We start from the raw sequence: 14,724 nt of genomic DNA on the forward strand, positions 1-14,724 counted from the left end.
CTAAATATCTCCTATAGAACAGAGGTTCCCAAACTTGGTATCCCTGGATATTAGGTTCTGACTCCCATCGCCCCCAGGAACAATGACCTTTGTGGCTGGGGATGATGGGAGTTGTAGTCCAACATCTGAGGACCCACAGCTAGAAAACCTGGAGACAGGTGGATGCTTTGTCTGATCTGGTCTGCCAATTTTGTTCTTAAGCAAATCAGGTGCCATTTTAATTACTTAATTAAAAATATTTCTATACCACCCAAAACTTGCATCTCTGGGCAATTTACAATTGACTTTAGCCACTAAGTAGAAGCCCATGTTGGGTAATATTACCATGTCCCTTCCAGATCCTCAGCATTTCGACTGTGCAATGTAGGCTCTGTTTACATACACTCACTCATGAGCATGGGCAAAAGCCGGCAGAATGGGTGCCCTGAGTGGGTGCCCTGTGCCTTGCTATGGCATAGTTAGGAACATAGGAAGCTGCCATATACTGAGTTAGACTATTGGTCCATCTGGCTCAGTATTGTCTACACCAGGGATTCTCAACGTTGGGTCCCCAGATGTTATTGGACTTCTACTCCCATAATCCCCAACCAAAGGTCACTGGGGCTGGGGATTATGGGAGTTGGAGTCCAATAACATCTGGGGACCCAACATTGAGAATCCCTGGTCTACACAAACTGGCAGTGGCTTCTCCAAGCTTGCAGACAGGAATTTCTCTCGGCCCTTTCTTGGAGATGCCAGGGAAGGAACTTGGAATACTCTTCCCAGAACAGCTCCAACCCCTAAGGGGAATATCTTACAGTGCTCACGCATGTAGTCTCTCATTCATATGCAACCAGGACAGACCCTGCTTAGCAAAGGGAGCTAGTCAGGCCTGCTACCACAAGACCAGCTCTGCACACCTGGTGGCCCAGCAAACTGGGTGTAGACACCCACCACATGCAGCAATCTGCCAGTACATCCCCCCCCCCATCATTTCACAGATGGATGAAAAAGAGGGATACCCCAGTTCACATTGCAAGGATAATTTCCAGAGACCCATTTGCTGCAAATTGCCATCTTGGGGTGGGGAGAAATTGTGCAAGGAGAAATTCTGGTGGGGAATTTCTGGTGGGGAAATGGTGTAGGGAGAAGGCTCCATATTGTCTCCGATGTTGTTTAATATCTACCTGAAACTACTGGGAGAGATAATCAGGAGATTTGGTGCAGGGTGTTATCAGTATGCTGATGACACCCAAATCTTTTTCTCCATGTCAACATCATCAGGAGAAGGCATAACCTTCTGAAATACCTGCTTGGAGGCAGTGATGGGCTGGATGAGAGGTAACAAGCTGAGACTGAATCCAGATAAGACGGAGGTACTTATTATGTGGGGTTGGAATTTGGGAGATGATTTTGATCTGCCTGTTCTGGATGGGGTCACACTTCCCCAGAAGGAACAGGTACGTAGTCTGGGGGTGCATCTGGACACAAAACTCTCCCTGGTGTCCCAGGTTGAGGCAGTGGCCAGAGGTGCCTTTTATCAGCTTCGGCTGATACGCCAGCTGCATCCATTTCTTGAGATAAATGAACTCCGAACAGTCGTACATCTGCTGGTCACCTCCAGACTTGACTACTGCAATGCGCTCTATGTGGGGCTGCCATTGTACATAACCCGGAAACTGCAGTTGGTTCAGAATGTGGCAGCCAGGTTGGTCTCTGGGTCATCTCAGAGAGACCATATCACTCCTATCTTAAAAGATCTACACTGGCTGCCAATCAGTTTCCGGGCAAAGTACAAGGTTTGGGTTATAACCTATAAAGCACCAAAATAGCTTGGGCCCTGCGTATTTAAGAGAACGTCTTCTTTGCTATGAACCACACCGCCCATTGAGATCACCTGGAGAGGTTCATCTGCAGTTGCCACCAGCTCGTCTGGTGGCTACTCAGGGACGGGCCTTCTCTGTTGCTGCACCTGAGGCTTTGGAACACATTTCTTGCTGATATAAGAGCCTCCCCACCTCTTACAACTTTTAAAAAGGCAGTCAAGATGCATTTGTTCACCCAGGCTTTTAATTAGATATTGTTTTAATTGTGCTTTTAATAGTTTCAATGTTTAAAATTTCAATAGTTGAAATATTTTAGTCTTTTTATTGGTTGTTTGTATTGTTTTGTTGTAAACTGCCAGGAGAACTTGCGTTTTGGGTGGTATAAAAATGTGTTAAATAAATAAATCATGGAATCTGTAGTCCAACAAGATCTGGGAATCAAGGTTGAGAATCTCTGTTGTACAACACAGAAACTCCCTGGTAGGAATTCCTTAGGTAGAAAGGTAAGAGAGAAACTCCACAGGTAGAGCTTTCAATATTGTCATATATATCAGGAAATAACCCCCATTTTATGCTGCAGAAAACAAGATCCTTTTATAAATGATCCATAAATTATGCAATGGATACAGTGTCACTATCTTAGGGGTTTCTCCCACTGTGCACACAAGTTTTGCTGTGCACATGAAGCTCTATGCTAGCATTATTATTATTTTTAAAAGCCCCTTCTAGTGCACTGCATACTCCCATAGTGAAGGAAAAAGACTCAGGAATTTAGCCAGGCTGAGCTGTACACAGCTATCAGGCACATCATGTTTATTGTCTCTCATAATGACTTAGCCGACCAGAGCATGCTGGTTCTTGCCATGGAACATCCCAGGATAACTCATGTCTTGCCTCCAGGATCTCCCTCATATAGCAGACTAAACAGTTTCAGCAGAAAATACTCTAGACAACTCAGTGAGTGGGTGGATGTAGGGTTTTTTTTTTGTTTTTTAAATTAATTTTTAAAAATACCAAAGTGTGCCTGCAACTCTTCTTCTGTGGACTTCTTGCAGGCTTATTAACCTTTTCATCTTATGGTGCTCTACCACTTTCTCTAAAATATTATTGTTATTGTTGTTATTATTTATATGTATATGTATATGTATATTTCTATACCACCCTTCATCCTAAGACCCCAGGACCGTTAACAAAATAAACATAAAAACAAGTAAAAATAATACAACTCGATAAAACCATAAAAACAGAACAAAACATAGCTAACAATTTAAAAAGAGCAGGGACAGCTCATTGGCCAAAAGCCTGGATAAAAAGGGCAATTTTCACTTTCCTCCTAAAGGCTGGGAGAAAGAGATCCATGCAGATCTTAGCTGAGAGTAAGTTCCACAGCCTGGGGCAACAACTGAAAAGGCCCTGTCCCGTATGCTCGACATATGGGCTCAGCAGGTGTTGTCACATGGAGCTGAGCTCTCCCAGCTGATCTGGTCAAGTGGGTTGATTTAGCTGGGAGATCAAGATAGTCCTTAAGGTAAACAGTTAAAGCCATTTATGGCTTTCAACATAACAACCAGTACCTGGAATTGTACCCTTGAACTGTATACTTCCTAATATACACCATACAATTGGGAGACTTGTACTTAGGTTCACTTTTAAAATAAACAATCATTTACACAGAAATATGTACCTGTGTATGCATGCACCATATATAGTCTGAATAGGGCCTCTCTCTCTCTCTCTCTCTCTCTCTCTCTCTCTCTCTCTCTCTCTCTCTCTCTCTCCATTGACATTTTGTAAAATGATAACATGTCTCCCTTTGAGTCAGAGCTGACTGTTTACCATTTTGCAAGCATTCATTTTAGAAGTTTGTATGTCAAAGTTTCAATTGTTCAGTTGTTCAGCAGCATGCAAAGTAGTAAACTCACAAAACTCACAAATCACAAAGTAGTAAACTCACAATCCCTAAAAAACAATACACCTGTGGAAAAGAAACAGCAATCAACGAATCAGGCATTAACACTTTTCAGATGTGAAAAGGAGATTTAAATCTTGTTTTATTTTGCTTGAGGGTTTTTGGTTGCTGTACATTGCATGTTGCTTCTGGAAGAGTGGTATACAATATTTTAATCAATAGTTACATCCGGTCACTTAAGTTCAGAGGATGGGTGAGATAGCAACTGGTTTGCGCCATGATGATTCTGCAAATGTTCATTATATCCCAGACTAGCGGGAGGAGAGCTGGTCATGTGAGGGCAAGCATGAATTGTCCCCTTTGCTAAGCAGGGTCTGCCCTGGTCTGTATTTGAATGGGAGACTATATGTGAGCCCTGTAAGATATTCCCTTGCGGGGATGGGGCCACTTTGGGAAGAGCACCTGCCTGCTTGCATGCAGAAGGTTCTAAGTTCCCTTCCTGGCAGCTCCAAGTTAGGGCTGAGAGAGATTCCTGCCTGCAACCTTGGAGACACCGCTGCCAGTCTGTGAAGACAATACTGAGCTAGATGGACCAATAGTTGGACTTGGTATAAGGCAGGTTCCTGTGTGTTCCTAGTTCTGGGGTCACTGTTCACTTGATCCATGTTCACCTGATCCATTCACATGTTCCTAGTTCTGGGGTCGCTGGATCCATCTTACATTTCAAATGATTTCCAGGAAACAAGCTTCACTGTAATTATAGGGAGGGGTGGCCCAAGGTATTACGCCTCCTAAGGCAAGATGTCAAAATGTTTTCTTGCCCCATGGGCTTGGTGGGGGCCCAGCCCCCTTTCAAAACTGACCCCTGCCAACAGCCTCCTCTCCTCTCCTCTCCTCTCCTCTCCTCTCCTCTCCTCTCCTCTCCTCTCCTCATGCTTCCTGCAATCTTGGCAAGGAGTGTGAGAAGAGGTGCTCCTTGCCAAGATGGCAAAGGCCAGCTGGATCACAAAGAGCAGCTCTGTTGATGGTCTAAAAGGTCGCATCCCATCGCCACCCTGCTACTGCCCCAATAGGCTGCCCTCTGAAGCGACCGCCTCACTTTGGCTTGCAAAAGAGCCACCTCACCACCTCACTTTGGCTTGCAAAACCGCCTCACTTTGGCTTGCGACCGCCTCACTTTGGCTTGCAAAAGAGCCACCCCTGGATATAGAGAGTCATAGCTGCATCTAGGAGGAGGTAGGACCGTAGCTCAGGCTTTGCATCCAGGACATCCAGGTCCAATCCCTGGCCTCTGCAGGTAGGGTCAGGGAAGTCCCTGCCCTATCAGAAACCCCAGAGAGCTGCTGCCAGCCACAATTGTGGCTGGGAATGATGGGAGTTGTAGATCAGCAACATTTGGAGGACCACAGATTGAGAACCCCTGGTATATGACTACTACTACTACTTGTGGAATTCTCTGCCACAAGATGTGGTGACAGCCAGCAACTTGGATGGCTTGAAGAGGGGTTTGGATAACTTCATCAAGAAGAGGTCTATCAAGGGCTACTAGTCGGAGGGCTATAGGCCACCTCCAGCCTCAGATGCAGGATGCCTCTGAGTACCAGTTGCAGGGGAGTAACAGCAGGAGAGAGGGCATGCCCTCAACTCCTGCCTGTAGGCTTTCCATAGGCATCTGGTGGGCCACTGTGTGAAACAGGATGCTGGACTAGATGGGCCTTCTTGGGCCCGATCCAGCAGGGCTGTTCTTATGTACTACTACTACTACTATGAATATTTATATACCGCTCTTCAACAAAATTCTCAAAGCGGTTTACAGCGAAAAATAAACATAAATAAGACAGTTCCCTGTCCCCAAAGGGCTCACAATCGAAAAAGCAGTAGGCAATACTAAGTATAGACAATACTAAGCTAGATGGGCCAGTTGTAGGACTCAGTATGAGGCAGCTTCACATGTTTATGGTACCACCACCAGATCCTGTTGCGTTCCCACTTGTAACATGATGAAGCTAGGTGGTACATTTGATTTAAAAACAAGGTGGGAGATATGGTGGAGGTGTGTAAAATTATGCAAGGTGAAGAGAAATTAATAGAGATAAAACTCCCTCCCATAATTAATAATTAATAATAATTAATACACTTCATTTGCTAGCTGCCCCATAACAAATTGTTCTCTGGGAGGCTCACCACAGGATTAAAACATATAATAAAAACACACAACACATTAAATCATAACAAGCAAAAAGCAAGAAAATACAAAATACAATATGAAGCAGTTTAAAACTCATTTTAAAATTAGTTAACAATCAAACCAAATCAGATCTGAAAATCAGCATTTAAAAGGCCTGGGTGAACAAAAAGGTCTTTTGTCTGTTCTGACAAAAGGAAACTCTTCTTTGGATAATTAATCTGTGGAACTCACTGCCACCGGACATGGTGACAGTCCTAGGTTAGAGGGCTTTAAAGGGGAAATAGACAAATTCGCAGAGGACAGGTCTATTCATGACTACTAGTCAGGGTGGGTAAATGCTTTCTTCAGGTGCAACGGCACTGTATGCCTCTGAATGCCACTTGCTGGGGAACTACAGTAGGAGAGGGCTATTTGCCAACTTGTCCTGTTCATGGGACAGAGTCATCTGTTAGCCATTTGCCAACCTGTCCTGCTTGCTTCCTGGAGGCATCTCTTTGGCCACTGCTGGAAACAGGATGCTGGACTAGACAGACCATTGGTCTGATCCAGTGGGGCCGTTCTTCTGTTCTTAAACAGATTCCCCACCAAAAAAAATGTCTTTTTCCCTTCCTTCATTCTCAAACAGTATCACTACTAGTGAAGCTTGACCTCCTTCTTGCCTCAATGCTGCCCCCTGATGTTTAGATGCAGTATTATCAAGAAAAGGACATTTTGAAATTGGTAGCCAACATGCAGGAAAAGGCTGTATGCATGTGTTGGCAGGATCCCAGCTTTGGAAGCGCCGGTGCTCATGTGCAGGGGAGGGTGATTTTCGCTGATCTTCCAGAAGCACTCTGTGCAATGTCCAAATATGTCCCTGAGGGCTGCTTCTGAAGCAGGGATGCTTGGGGACGGGGCTGTAGCTCATTGGTAGAGCATCTGCTTTGCATGCAGAAGGTCACAGGTTCAGTCCCCGGCAGCATCTCCAGCTATGACCGGGAAAGACCCCGGTCTGAAAGCCCAGATTGCTGCTGCCAGTCAGTGTAGACAGTACTGAGCTAGAGAGAGAAAAAATGGTCTGACTCAGTATAAGGCAGCTTCCTATGCTACAGGGATGCTTCTTCTTCTTCTTCTTCTTCTTCTTCTTCTTCTTCTTCTTCTTCTTCTTCTTCTGGCTGCACATGTGCAGAGATACCCTAGATGTCAACCAGCATTTTAAAACAAACAAATAAATAAATTCAAAATGGTATCCCAAGATCGATGGACCTCGATATTGTTCCTTGTGTTTCTCTTTGACACAAACAAAAGCAGGAGGTTACGGCTTCCCAAGGAGCCGGTGGCTGACCTGCAGAGCTAGGTGCGGTGAGAGAGAGCTGCCTACCAGAACTTCCCAACTGACGGCGCTGGGGCACAAACCTCAGGAGCATCTTTTCAGATGGCCCAGGGGGCTTCCCGAGGAAGGGGAGGGCATCGAAAATGGCCACTTCCTCCTCTGCACCGGTGCAGTTGGCTCTCTTGCCTCACTGGTCCCTCTTGGCTCTGGATGTAACCCCATTTCTCAAAGCAGCTCCTCTCAGTAGAAACAGAAATAGAAACATGGAGAGGCTGTTCTTGTGCCCAGCCTAACCTGGGCTAGGGAAGCACAGCCCAGGTTATGCTGAGTGTGAGAATTGCCGAGATTGGGCCCAGTCCCAGCAGGCCAGCTCTGTTTTCCTGATCATCTGCCAGCCCGAGCAGACTGCAGGGCTCCCGGTCAGCTTTGGCTTTGGGGAGGGGGGATCTCCATAATGCAACGTGCACTTGTGCAGTGCATTATGGGAGTTGCGGGGCAGGGCGAGGCAAGGCGGCATGTGCCAGCACCCTGACCCTCCATGCTGCTGGCAGTAGCCAGCAATCGTCTGGGCAGGCGATCCACAAGACGAGCCTTCTGTGGGGAGGTCAGCTTTTTAAGGCTTCCTCCCCACTAGTCCCACTCGGTCAGTAAATTCTTCAGAAGAGGTACCAGGTCTCCTGAGTGTGAGAGTGGCTTTCTTGTCGGTGGGCTTGCAGGACGGTTGCTCTTTACCCAGGGCTGGAACTGCGAGTCTATTTGGACTAAACTTAGCTCGTGGCTGGAGCACCTGCTTTGCATACAGAAGGTTCCAGGTTCAATCCCTGGCATCTCCCATTTTCTCCTGGGGGGGGGGGGAATCCTGCTTGAAATCTGGGCAAGCTGCTGCCAATGAATGTAGACCATCAGAGGCGCACCTAGATATTGTTGGTGCCCCAAGCCCCACACTTTATTTATTTTTAAAAAATATGTTGCTACCCAGCCCCCACCGCTGCTGTCCAGCCCCTGCCACTATTTCCCCTTTGCCGCCACTCACCACTCGCCACTCACACACACACCCCGGCGGCAGGTGCGGGCGGGCCTCTGCTAGCCACCCACCCCCCAGCGGCAGCAGCTGTGGTGGGTGCAGGTAGTCCTCCTCAGGCCTGCAGGCGGGCCTCCTCTGTCTGCGCACATTCTGCAGGCCCGAGGAGGCCGTTCTGCAGGTGGGTGGGCCCGCCTGCACCCGCTGCAGCCACTGCCACCAGGGAGTGAGTGGAGAGCAGCCAACCTGCGAGGGCAGGATGGGAGCCCATTGCAGGATCCCATCAGGCTCCACACGGTATCCTGTCAGCTTCCTGCAGGATCCTGAATGCCAGCACCATTTTTTGTAGGTGCCCCGTCCCGCCCTTGCTCCCCCGCCCAAACCATTGTCACTATACGACTCTAGTGTGTTCTTATCTCTGTGAGTTCTCATCCCCCTTGCTTTCCAGTAAGAGCTTTTCCTCATTTCCTGGGCATTAATGAAGTTTTCCCAGGGTTTGGATTTTTTGGGGTTGGGGGGTAGTCTGGGCAAGATCCGGAACCCACCTGCAAAAACGGCAACTATCTTTTGTGGTTTGGTCTGGGAATTTTATACCAGTCAGTCAGTCAGTAAGACCCAAGCAGCTATATATTAGAGATAGAGATAGAGATAGATGATATAGAGATAGAGATAAAGATTCTCATGATAAATTATAGTGATCTGAAGCTAAAAGACAGGATAACTGGATGTTGATGTAAGAGCTAGATACTGTTCTATTTCGTCTATACTTATTTTATTATTCTTTAATTATATTTATAGACCACAAAACATCAAGTCTTCAGGCATTGCCCTCCCTCTGATTTGGCTTTGTGATGACATTATATAACCAAATCTGGTGATGTGGCACCACCATGACATCATCCTTCTGGCTACAGGATCCCTAATTGGCTAGATCATATAAAAGGAACTGTTTTAAAAGGTACCACAGCAGTTGCCAAGAGAAAAAGCAAAGAGGAGAGAATTGGCCTGAAAAAATGTAAGGTTTGAGGGGAGAATTGGGGGAGCATTTTAAGATTCCTCCCCATTTTCATGCTGGAAAGATCTGCCATGGAAAAGTCAGTGCAGTCCTACCTTTGAATAATTTCCCAAAAAAACCAACTTTCCTCCTAGCTGTTGTGAATTATTGTTAGGAACAATACACCATTTTTAGATATTAGCTTTTGAAAAAATTTGCTCCAAGACACCCAGAACTAGCCAAATGTTAAATCTGTTTTTATTTTTTTCCTTCCAAACGTGATATTGTTCATTTCTTTGGATGGCTTCTATGTATTTGTAATCCTTCCATTGCATGCAGAAACAGGATCCAAGTTTGAAGTGTTGCTGGACAAGTATTCTTCTTGAACTCTTGGGTCTTAAAACGTAAGTCAGCTTTCTTTCATCTTCCCCCCTCCAATTCATTCCCCACGCCTGCACGGCCCATATGCAGCCTCCACAAAAGCAGATGACCACTGGGAGAAACTACAGTACGTCAAACTACAGGGGAGGGATCCAATGCCCCAAACTTCCTCCATATAAACATTTCTAGCAGGAAAAGGTTATAACCTAGCCCCTGATAAGCCAACTTTCTAAGTATTCTACCTGGTTTTAATATGTATATGCAACTAAAGGCACAGGAGTAGGAGGTAGTAAAGCTGCTGGGAACCCTACAAGTCCAGAAAGGGCCAGTCTGCTGGGTACTACCATAGGGTTAAACACCCTCAGTCTTCCATTGGCAAACCCGCTTGTAGAGCCTCCCCTTGAAAGGGGGTTAGGAGAGTGAGCATTTGCCTAACCGAATTTTGCCAATTGTGTGTCAGCTGCGGCTGCTTGCAGCGGCAACTGGCAGACTCAGCAGGGAAAGGGGATTGCAATAATGCACAGTGCATTATGATCTAGCTGTTTGGAAGGAAAAAAAATAAAAACAGATTGAACATTTGGCTAGTTCTGGGTGTCTTGGAGCAAATTTTTTCAAAAGCTAATATCTAAAAATGGTGTATTGTTCCTAACAATAATTCACAACAGCTAGGAGGAAAGTTGTTGGGTTTTGGGGGGGAAATTATTCAAAGGTAGGACTGCACTGACTTTTCCATGGCAGATCTTTCCAGCATGAAAACGGGGAGGAATCGTAAAATGCTCCCCCAATTCTCCCCTCAAACCTTACATTTCCAGGCCAATTCTCTCCTCTTTGCTTTTTCTCTTGGCAACTGCTGTGGTACCTTTTAAAACAGTTCCTTTTATATGATCTAGCCAATTAGGGATCCTGTAGCCAGCAGGATGATGTCATGGTGGTGCCACATCACCAGATTTGGTTATATAATGTCATTGCATTGCATTATAATGTCTCGCGCATTGCATTATTGGAGCTCTGGGCGGGGGAGGCAATGTGGGGCAGGTCATCCTGGCCCCCGGGCCCCCAGAGTTACCGGCAAGAGCCGGTGGTCATCTGAGCGGGTGATCTGCCCACCCAAGGAAGAAGGACTGCTTGTAGGCGGGGAAGGTAGTTTTAACCAGCCTTCCCCTCAGCCCGCCCTCTAGCCCTTCTCGCTGGTCTGGAGAAGAGGCTCTTGGTTTGCTTCAGTAGCTGCACCCTTGCAGGGTTCCTGAATATAGAGAGGCAAGCGTGGATCATGAGAAGGGATGGGAACTGAACCATGTGGTGGAACGACCCAAGATTCAGTGATCATCTGTGGCACCAATCCAGGTTTGTTAAAGAAACCTCAGGGCGGGTTCACACATAATGCAAAACCTGTCTGAAAGTTGGTAACTGACTTATCTGCGACTGTTGGAGCCTGAGGTTCACTTGGTCCCACAAACCCAGTTAGGTAACCAAGATGTGGAGTTGGCTTGCCCAACCAAGTGCTGCTATTACTGAAGTGTGCATTAAGTCTGAACCCACACTCTTCATGAACCTCTGTTTAACTCCCAGTGAAGCCGCCCCTTTTGCCATTGGGACCAATGACTGCCAGGCAGTGCTAGGCAGGCTGGGATAGCACCCAGGACCTCGAAGGGAGGCCTGGCCAGGGGGCATACATCTGGCTCAACCGAGCTACTTTCAACAAACTAAGATATGTGATCATCTGCAGGGCCAGCTATTGGGAGTGGTTAACTTTACCCCGCTAGGTAAAGAGCAGGGCACTAGGGACGAGCACATACTCCAGTTACAGAGTAACTTAGCACAGAGTTTAGTTGTTGTAGCTATTTAGAGAAAATGCATGGAGATTCTTGTAGAACTAAATACTAAGTATTTATTGGTTAAGTACACTTGGATAGGAAAGACCTAATCCTAATCTATAGGACTACATAATGAACAGGTGAACATGGCTCTTAAATCGATCAATGTGGTGACTGTAGCCCTGAGATCAGGAGGCGTATAGCATTTGGAAGAACCGCAATGATCAGTTTGAGTAAAATTTGGAAGAGCAAAGATATTAGTTTCCTAACCAAATGCAGATTGGTTGATGCAATAATATTTCCAATAGCCACATATGGCTGTGAAACTTGAACTTTGAAGAAGGCAGATAGGAGAAGGATGGAGGCTTTTGAGATGTGGTGCTGGAGGCGATTGTTGCGTATCCCATGGACAGCGAGAATTACAAATAAGGATGTTTTAGATCAAGTTAAACCAATAATATCGCTAGAAGCTAAGATTACCAAACATAGACTGACATATTTTGGTCATGTCATGCAAGCTGACTCACTCGAAAAGACAATTATGCTGGGAATGATCAGCGGGAGAAGGAGACAGGGGCGGCCTTGTACTCGGTGGCAGGATATTATAAAAAATGACACTGGAATGACCATGGCGGACTTAAAGAAAGCTGTCTGAGACAGGACAGCATGGAGTGCAGTGGTTCATAGAGTGACTGAGAGTTGGACACGACTGAACAGATAGAGAGAGAATGAACAAGTAAGGAGGGAGAGAGATGTTTCCATCTACTCTCTAAGAGGAAAGGAAGGATTGTGGGTACAGGAAATACCTGAAGAGTAATATCAAGGGCCATAGAGCAGAGGCAGATAGAACAGTTAGGGAGACCCTTACTCCCAATCTCTACTCCCAATGCCCCTAGTGGTCATTAGGATAGTTTGTGCAAAAGGTCGATGCACTGGAACTCCAACACCAACTTCAGGTTCCCTCCATACCCAAGCTGGGGGAACCTCAGGTTCCATGTTATGTGTGAACCCACCTTTAGTTTCAATAAACCATAGTTCCTCATGATGCCTTAACCCTCCCTCTGTGTCTAAATGTGGGAGAACGTGCAAAAGAAAAACTAAACATACTTTCTAGTCAATGGTATTTCTTTTTTATATTTTTTTTTAATATTTGCATTCAGAACTGATCTAAAACAAATGTGATTTAAGCCTTAGCTGTGAAGGGTTTCCAAGGCCCTTCCTACTATTTCTATTGAGAACCTGGAGTCCAGAGCAAATGAGCAAGATCCAAAAGCCACAATTTTGAACCCTTTCCCATCATCCCTGGAGAGCAACCTTAGCAAAGCCAATATTGTCGCTGGATTTCCAGTGCTGGATATCTCTGCTCAGATCTCATACTTGATGTTCTTTAAAGAGGTGAAGAAAAGGACAATTATAAAATGTGTGGTTTGATTTCAAAGAGCGCTTTCCTTGTTGATACAGCTGTATGTGTCCCACCTAAATAGCTTAACTAAAAATGTATCAGAAAAAGAAGAGAGACGTTCTTAAAATCTCTGGGCAGGATCCAGAGTACGTTAGTCATGGTTTAGTGGCTTACATGTTCCAAAGCGTAACTTCCTTGAAACAAACTGAGATCTAAAATGCACTTCAAACCTTGGGTTACATACCCATATTTACTCAAATACAAGATGACTCTGAGTTTAAGACAACCCCCTTTTAAAAATAGAGGTTAAATACAGGTTATATCTTTCTTTATGCAAAAGGAAGAGGACTATGTACTTAAGATGACCCCCTGATTTCTAACATGAAAACCCTACTAGTCTGAGGGCTGTAGGGCACATCCAGCCTCAGAGGCAAGATGCCTTGAAATGCCAGTTGCAGGGGAGTGACAGCAGGAGAAGGCATGATTTTCCCTCCTGCCTATGGGCTTCTCAGAGGTATCTGGTGAGTCACTGTGTGAAACAGGATGCTGAACTGGATAGGCCTTGGGCCTGATCCAGCAGGGCTGTTCTTATCTTCTTATATTTTTAACTTGGGGAAAAACCTAGTCTGGATTTAGATAAATGCAGTATCGAGGTTTATTTTAGAGAAGCTGGTTAGAATAAATCAAGATCAGTCAATTCAGACATCAGAACAAATCTTGGTTTGTTTTTAACCACAATCAGAAGTCAAATTCTCATGCAGGCAGTGGAGAGGTGGAATCCATGCTCCTGAATCTGGGAGACATTGCACAGAACCAAGATTTAATTGCAGTTCTGTGTGATGTGTGAAATGGCCAAATATTTAACTTCTAGACATCTGGGGTTAAGAGAATGAAATGCCTCTCTTGTGCATTATGCACACGCTAACATTTTTAAAAGAGATCCTCAGAATCTTTAGGGGAGGAGAGCTGAATTGCAATAGTGAACATAAATGGTCTCCTTTTGCTAAGCAGGGTCTCCTCTGGTTTGCATTTGGATGGGTGACTACATGTGAGCACTGTCTGCTGTAAGATAATCCCCTTAGGGGATGGGGCCGTTGCTCAGTGACAGAGCATCTGCTTTGCATGCAGACTTTCACTACCTGGCAGCATCTCCAGGGAGGGCTGGGAGAGACTCCTGCCTGCAATCTTGGAGAAGCCACTGCCGGTCAGTGCAGACAATGCTGAGCTAGATGGACCAATGCTCTGACTCAGTAGAAGGCAGCTTCCTATGTTCCTAAAAGACACCATTGAGGCAGTGTTTTGCCAGGAACAACTCCCTCAGAGCAGGACCTGCCCCTTCTTAGCAGAGACAATGTGTGCAGGCACCTCTGTCGGCCTGATTCAGCAGAGTATTACAGCCTCCTTGTTTTTTTGCTGAGCAAATGGTGGGACTGGAAGAGGACACTTAAATCCCTATAAATGTGACATCACAGGCAAAGGGGATGTGGCCTCAAGCTCTGGAGAGCCCGAGCGAGTTCTCCCCTGTCATTTCAGGAAGTGCTTGCTGCCTGAAAGCATCTATTTTCCTTTCTCTCCAAAGCTGGAGGGAGAGAAAGGGGAGTAAAAACTGTCAGGCAGCAAACGCTGCCTGTAAATAACAGGGGAGTGCTTGCTCAGAGCTCTCCGGAGCCCGGGTGTTTACGGGGGGAGTTTTCTCTGGGCTCTTCTGGAGCCTGAGCCATGCCCTGTGCATGTGACATCACGCACATGGGACATCGCTAGAGGGGCCGTTGGGCGGGGCTGGACCCCGGCTGCTGTTCAGCTGGCTCTGTGCCTGGTGAACCTTACTGCAAACCAATGGTTCAAATTGGAGTTTGGCGAGGCAAACTGCAGGTTGCTTACACTGTGAAACCATGGTT

The 14,724-nt window shown here is 46.0% G+C and overlaps 1 protein-coding gene across 4 annotated transcripts in view; it reads left to right on the forward strand.

The window, feature by feature from the left end:
• CCN4 (cellular communication network factor 4) overlaps nucleotides 1-14,724 on the forward strand; it is a 47,218-nt gene that overhangs the window by 5,287 nt on the left and 27,207 nt on the right. The window contains exons 1-2 of one of the 4 annotated variants that reach the window (XM_053247761.1): nucleotides 7,725-7,857; nucleotides 9,569-9,633. The exons of 1 other annotated variant lie outside the window; for it this stretch is intronic. The gene's annotated coding sequence lies outside the window, so the exon portion shown is untranslated. Of the gene's footprint in view, nucleotides 1-7,724; nucleotides 7,858-9,113; nucleotides 9,194-9,568; nucleotides 9,634-14,724 lie in introns of those variants that run through there. 2 more of the 4 variants (XM_053247759.1, XM_053247758.1) reach the window with 2 other exon arrangements.

This window comes from Hemicordylus capensis, chromosome 4 (assembly GCF_027244095.1).
Source record: "Hemicordylus capensis ecotype Gifberg chromosome 4, rHemCap1.1.pri, whole genome shotgun sequence".
Lineage (NCBI taxonomy): Eukaryota > Metazoa > Chordata > Lepidosauria > Squamata > Cordylidae > Hemicordylus > Hemicordylus capensis.